We start from the raw sequence: 6,840 nt of genomic DNA, 5'->3' as shown, positions 1-6,840 counted from the left end.
AAGACTGAATTTTGTGAGTTCAAATCTGGCCTCAGACCCTTACTAGCTTTATGACTCTGGGTAAGTCACTTAATCCTGTTTGCCTCAGTTTCTTCATCTGCAAAATGAGTTGGAGAAGGCAAAAAACTCCAGTATTTTTCACAACAACAACAACAATAACATTATCTATTTGATAACACAAGTGAAATGAAGGATAAGCAGATGTCACAAGTCACCTTTGTGCTTTCAGGAGGTCTAGTTCACTTTAATGAAGCTTATTTCAAAGGAAATAAGAGGAGCAAAACCAAGAGGAAGAGGGAGAAAAACAGAGAAGCATTTTGGGGACAAAGACTAGTCTGATTGCAAGTAACTTTTCTGGCCACAGTTTCCTTTGTTGTAAAATAAAAGGGTGGGGATTGATGTTTTTCAAAGTCGTTGAAGATCAGAGAGGTTAAGTGACTTTCCCACAGTCACACATCTAGTAAGTGTAAGAAAAAAACTTTGAACCTCATTCCTCAAAAGGTCAGTCACAAACTAACTGCAAATGTTACCAGCCCCCAATTTTCCTTTGATTAGCTCATCTATTTTCCCCATAGGGAGCACACAGAGTAAAATAAAGCAAATTAACATTTATTATTTCTACCTCCCCAAAATAAATTCTTAATTGATTGGAGCAATCAGGCTAGTGACTATTTACAAAGGCTAATCTTACAATGACCATATTCCTCATTTTAAAATATTCTAATTGTCTTCATAAACCATTGAAATGACTTGAAAAACCCCAATATTTGAACAAATAGGAGCAATGAATCAAATCAGTAAGCATTACAATAAAATATACATAAGCTCCAAAAGATTGAGAACCCTCCTATTATATACATCTTCAGCTCTATTTGTAGCAAGCATGTGGCATGGTACAGTGGTGCCAAGGCTTAGTGCCATGTTTCTAGATATAAAGCCTGAAAACACTGGGTGGAACAATATGCCATCAGCTTCAACAACAGATGCACAACAAGCCTAGTCCTACACAAATTTATATTAAAACAATTTTTTTTTGCTGAATTATACGTTTTCAAATAGTTATAAAATTATTTTCTAAAATTCTCTTCTCCGTAAAACTAATTCTTTACATGTACACCTCAAAGTGATTTAATGCTTATACTTTTGTAAAACTTGCCATATAAATAAATTTACAAATCAGAAGAGGCATAGTAGATGGAGAGGTAGCCTCAGAGCAAGAAAGACCTGGGTTCAAGTCCTGATTGTACTGGCTATGAGATTTTAGGCAAGTTATTTAATCTATCAGTCAGTGCTCTGATTATTGTACTTCACTCTCAAAGAGGACCAAAATGACATCACTATGTTGGGGTTAACCCAATGTGTACAATGTGTATGACTGTGGCTGATCAGATCAATATGAGCTTAGAAGGCAATACCGTAAGGTACAGACAGTTCATATGAACATTCAGGGAGATGCCTTAAAATAGGCACATGTCACATTTCTTTTGAACATCATCATTATTATTATTATCTTGCAATTCTACTTTGCTCATAGAGCACAGTGTCTTCTTTGATGAGAGCAAGCCATACTGGGTTATCCTGTGCCTGTGTCTCCCCCATCTTACAATTAATTCCAAAGCTCACAATCAGTGCTGTAGGCTACTCTTTAAGACTATAAGGCACCAGAAAGACAATGCAAACTTGCATTGGTGGAAGGGGTTTCTTCACCTAGGAGTTCCTTCCCTACACCAATAGGTCCAGTCTCTATTGCTATCCACAAATCAGAAAAGTCCATTTTTTTTTGTATTTAATAGAATTTTATTTTCCAAAATGATGTCATTTTTCTGATTTGAGGATTTGGCAATTATTGCTATCAAAGCTAATTTAGTTCATCCCTTTCTTTCCTAAAAGTAGGGGAGTAGGAGAGAGAGTAAAGAGATATTGGAAAGACTCTCTTCACAAAGCATTTCCATGACTCTCTTGCCTAATTGCATCATTCTGTGATTTGAAAGCCTCCTCCATGTGTCTCATCAAGTTTATTTGCCATTTCTTTCCTGGCCACATTACAAGGGACTCCAGTTACTTTTTTTCCTATTGATTTCCATGTGCTTAAAAGCTAAGAAATCCAGCAGACAAGGTACTGCAGATACTGGTGAGTCAAGAGAGGACATTCTTTTCTCATAGCCAATAACACAGCAGGACAATAAGGGCCACTTAACACTTCTTCTCCCAGGGAGTTGGTAAGAAAAAAGACAACAACCCAAAGATCAGTCCTATGTGCAGCCTTTTGATTCTACTACATATGGGTTTGGGATGAAGTTTTTCATTGATTTCAGCTCTAATGGTTTCACAACTGAGGCATTTTGCTTGGACTCTAACTTCATTTGAAACTCCATGGGTGTGAAAATATGTCAGTCAGATTGTCTTCCTCTGAATGAAGATTTAACTGACAGGCATAGAAATCCTACCTGCATGATAAAAGAATAAAATTCTTTCTACTAGGCAGGTGGGACTAAGTTCTCATCCTCAGTACCTGAGTAAATTGCTATAAACTAGAACGTGTGAGTAGAAGCTAACCTGGGATTACAATGATCGGAAAGGCTGCCAATGGACAATTCCTTTCTCTTTTTGCTTTCTGCTTTCATCATGCACAAAAAAGTCAGAGATCGTAGGTGATGTTTGTTTGGTGCTTTTGAAAAAGTAGGATCCTATATCAAAGCCCTTTTCATATCTACTTACACCAAGATACTGTGGCCCCTACTCTTCATCATTCAGGATAGATTCACTAAGTAAAAAACTGGAGGGTTTATCAAAATGTGTCTTTTGAAATGAACTTGTCAAATTGGGAATGAATCAGCAAAATATGGCATCTTGAAATTCAAATGCCTCTTTGACTTGGCATCTAATTTCCATGAAAGGTTCACCAACTCAAAAAAAAATTTGAATAAAACCCCTTGTTGTTGTAAAAGATCCTATGATGCCTTTGGCAGGAGTAGATATTCTGGATCTGGTCCAAGCACAGTTAATTACATTTTGTCTGCCCAGATTCTCTTTACAGTTTCGGATCGATAGGGTGTACTTCACTCCTTTTCCCAAAGTGTTGTCTAGTGTCACTGTGCATTAGAAATAGCAACTAGGAATCATTCCAGAGTTGAGGAAAGAACAGTGGGATATGCAAAACGAGATGATTTTGTATTTGCTAGATGGAGGGTTGCAAGAGAAATCTTTCAAATATTAAGCTAGCCAGACTTTTAAGTGAATATAATTGATTCTTCCAGAGGAGATAGAATGGTGTGGGGGAAAAGGCTGGCCTAAAAATCAGAACACCCAGCCTGGTTCTTGTCCTGACTCAGTGTAACCTTGTACAAGTTGTGTATCCTCTTGGATTGTCATAGCCTAAATAAATAATCAAACAACTTAAGTGACAGACACAGATAGGTAAATAGAATAACAGATTCATTCGCGTATTGCTGTTCTAAATCATATGGCCTTTTGGAGAGGGAAGGGGTATGGTAGGGAAGTGTTGGTACGGTGGAGAACTATTTTTTATTGATGTGGGAAAAAAGTTTGGTTCCACCCATATTCTATAGGCTAACGATAGATCTCGCCTTACAGACACCTGGTCTGTGTTTAAAGTTGAAGCCTGAAGATTGCCATGCTTCTTAGAAGCAACTACTTCCAAGATAAGAACACCATTGTTTGAATTCCCTTCTTGGTTAGTGAGGATATTTAAAGAAAGGAAAATTGTATGAAGACTCAACATAGTATTTACATTTTGGAAGCCTGAGGTATCTGCTTGGTCCACTCCTAATCCCCAAGCCAGACTTAGAAAGGCGGCATATGTCCTATCTCAAACACCTCAAACAAATTAAGGGAATGGTGTTGGCAATAAATTCCCATCTACTATGAACTTTGGGCCTTTTCTTTCCTGAACCACAGGAATTAATTACAGGAGATGTCATGAGACATTGAGTTCATTTTTATTTGTTATTTAGGTGATGTAGTGAATAGAAAGCTGGACATGAAACCAGGATAGACCTGAGTTCAAATCCTGTCTCAGATATTTTATTAGCTGTGTCCCTAGGCAAATCACCTAACTTCTCTAGCCTCAGCTTCCTTATTTGTAAAATGGAGATAATTGAAGTACCTATTTCCCAGGGTTGTTATGTGGATCAAATGAAATAACATATGTAAAAGTGCTTTATAAACCTTTAAAGCCTTTCTCTTTCTCTCTCTGTATATATACACACAGACACACATATACATACATATATACACATATATGCATAAAGATATACCATTGTTGTATTAGTTATTATTATAATTAATTATTTATCCTATATCTAATGTGGTATCTTGCTTTTTCATTTGCAATCTCTATACTGTTGTTTGACTGTAGTTACTAATAGAGGAATTTGTCAAGGTTTACTTAGGGAGTAGGCCAGTCAAGTAAGGAATGTCACACATGTCACTCACCTCTTCAAAAATCTCCAATGGTTTCCTATTGCATCTGAGATTAGGTGCAAATTCCCTTTGGCAAATTCAAACCCTTTGCTACAAACCTCCAGAACACCTTTCCAGATTCTGACACAATATAGGACTCTAGCCTTCTCCCCCCTTGAACAGATGTTTTGGGACAACAATGCAAATGGGGCATGGGATCCCCGGGACAGGAATATAGGTTAGGGATGTGGGCTTCCCAGTGAACTCCTCTTTTGGCTGGGGATGAAGATCCATGGCTTTCCACTTTACTCCTTGGAAGCCATGTAGACCATGAGGTCTACTACATGGTTGCTGTAACCATATTCATTTTCATGCCAGGACATAAGTTTCAAAAAATGGTTATTGAGGGCAATGCCAGCACCAGCATCAAAGGTAGAAGAGTGGGTATTACTGTTAAAATCATAGGATACACAGAGGGAAGCTAGGTGATGCCGTGGATAAATCACCAGCCCTGGATTCAGGAGGACCTGAGTTCAAATCTGGTCTCAGACACTTGACACTTACTAGCTGTGTGACCCTGGGCAAGTCACTTAGCCCTCATTGCCATTCAAATAAAATAAATAAAGTCATAGGATACAACCTGGTTCTCTGTGTAGCCCAAGATGCCCTTCAAGGGTCCCTCTGATGTTTGCTTCACCACTTTCTCAATATCATCATATTTGGCAGGTTTCTCCAGGCAGCAGGTCAGATCTACAACAGACACATTGGGAGTAGGAACATGGAAAGGCATGCCTGTGAGTTTCCCATTCAGTTCAGGTATGACCTTGCCTACAGCCTTAGCATCACCAGTGGAAGCAGGGATGATATTCTGAGCAACACCATGCCCATCACACCACAGCTTACCAAAGGGGCTATCTACTGTCTTCTGGGTAGCAGTAATGGCATGGACTATAGTCGTGAGTCCTTCCACAATGCCAAAGTTGTCATGAATGACCTTGGCCAATGGGGCCAAGCAGTTGGCAATGCAGGAGGCATTACTGACCATGTTAAAGTAATAACCATATTTCTCATGGTTCATTCCCATCAGGAACACTGGGGCATCAGCAGAAGGGGCAGAAATAATGATCCACTTGGCTCCACCCTTCAAGTGAGCCCCAGCCTTTTTCATGGTGGTAAACATAACTGGTGGACTCTACAACATACTTGGCTCCAGCACCTTCCCATTTAATATTGGTGGGTCCTGCTCCTGGAAGATGGTAATGGCTTTTCCTTTGGTCACCAGCTTTCCATTCTTAGCCTTGACAGTGCCCTTGAACTTGCCATGGGTGGAATTTTATTGAAACATATAAACCATGTAGTTAAGGTCATTGAAGGGGCCATTGATGGTCATGATGTCCACTCTGCTGGAGTTGAACACAGCCTTGGTCACCAGGCATCCAATACAGCCAAATCTGTTGACACTGACCTTCACCATCTTGTTTCAGGGATGCGACTCAAGCAGTGGATCCTGGCACCAAGCTTGGGAGAGGAGTTGAGATTCAGGGATGGTCTTTGAATTTCTAATTGTATACCCAGTCTTCTTCTAGTCAAGGGCATTAGCCATTGGAGGAGATTCACAGCAGAATCCCTGTAGAGGATGGATTCCATTTATATAGTGAGGGAATGTTAGCATTGTACCAGTGTTGCTATTTGGCAGCAATAACTGGAATACAAATCTCAGAAGCCCAGAAAGTGATGGAAAGGAACACAGAAGATATAGTCTTTCCATCTGATTCCCTACTTAGATCAGATTTTCATTGCTGTGTCTAGTTCTGAATACCATAGTTGAAGAAGAGCATTGATAAGCTAAATGACATCCAGAAGAGGGTAACCAAGATGTGAAGGACCTCAAGATCATGCAGCGTGAGGATCAGCTGAAGGAACTGGGTATATTCCACTTGGACACAGGTAGAACATGATTGTTATCTTTAACATTTGAAGGGCTGATGTTTGGAAGAACTAGACTTATTCCCAGAGGTCAGAACCAGCTGTGGTGCTTATCTGATTTCTCTAAATTGATCGTTTTTAACACCCAAATCATCCAACTGTCACTTAGTCACACTGTGACATTTCTATAGCTACCATACATCCATAATTTTCTGGAACAATCCCTTTGTCAAGAAAAGAAAGTGGATTTTTAGCAAAGCTTAGCAAAAGAAATCTACTTTGTCAGAACATGTCTTAAGTGTTTGGGGAAGATATCATCATAGATGTTGCTTATATTGTACTAGACTGCACTTCCTTTTCACCTCTGCCTCTTTTAGAAGTCTTTATTTCCTTCGAAGTTCAGCTCAAACATCACTTCTAACATAAAACCTTTTCTGAGTCCAGTTGGTTGTGCCTCCCTCTGAAAAGGACTCAATTCATTTTGTATGTTCA

At 39.2% G+C, this 6,840-nt stretch overlaps 1 pseudogene; it reads right to left on the bottom strand.

Moving 5' to 3' along the window:
- Positions 1–4,727: 4,727 nt before the first annotated feature.
- LOC122748588 lies at positions 4,728–5,896 on the bottom strand (annotated as a pseudogene).
- Positions 5,897–6,840: the final 944 nt, after the last annotated feature.

Source organism: Dromiciops gliroides, chromosome 3 (genome assembly GCF_019393635.1).
Source record: "Dromiciops gliroides isolate mDroGli1 chromosome 3, mDroGli1.pri, whole genome shotgun sequence".
Taxonomy (NCBI): domain Eukaryota; kingdom Metazoa; phylum Chordata; class Mammalia; order Microbiotheria; family Microbiotheriidae; genus Dromiciops; species Dromiciops gliroides.
This window is presented reverse-complemented; position numbering and strand designations above follow the sequence as displayed.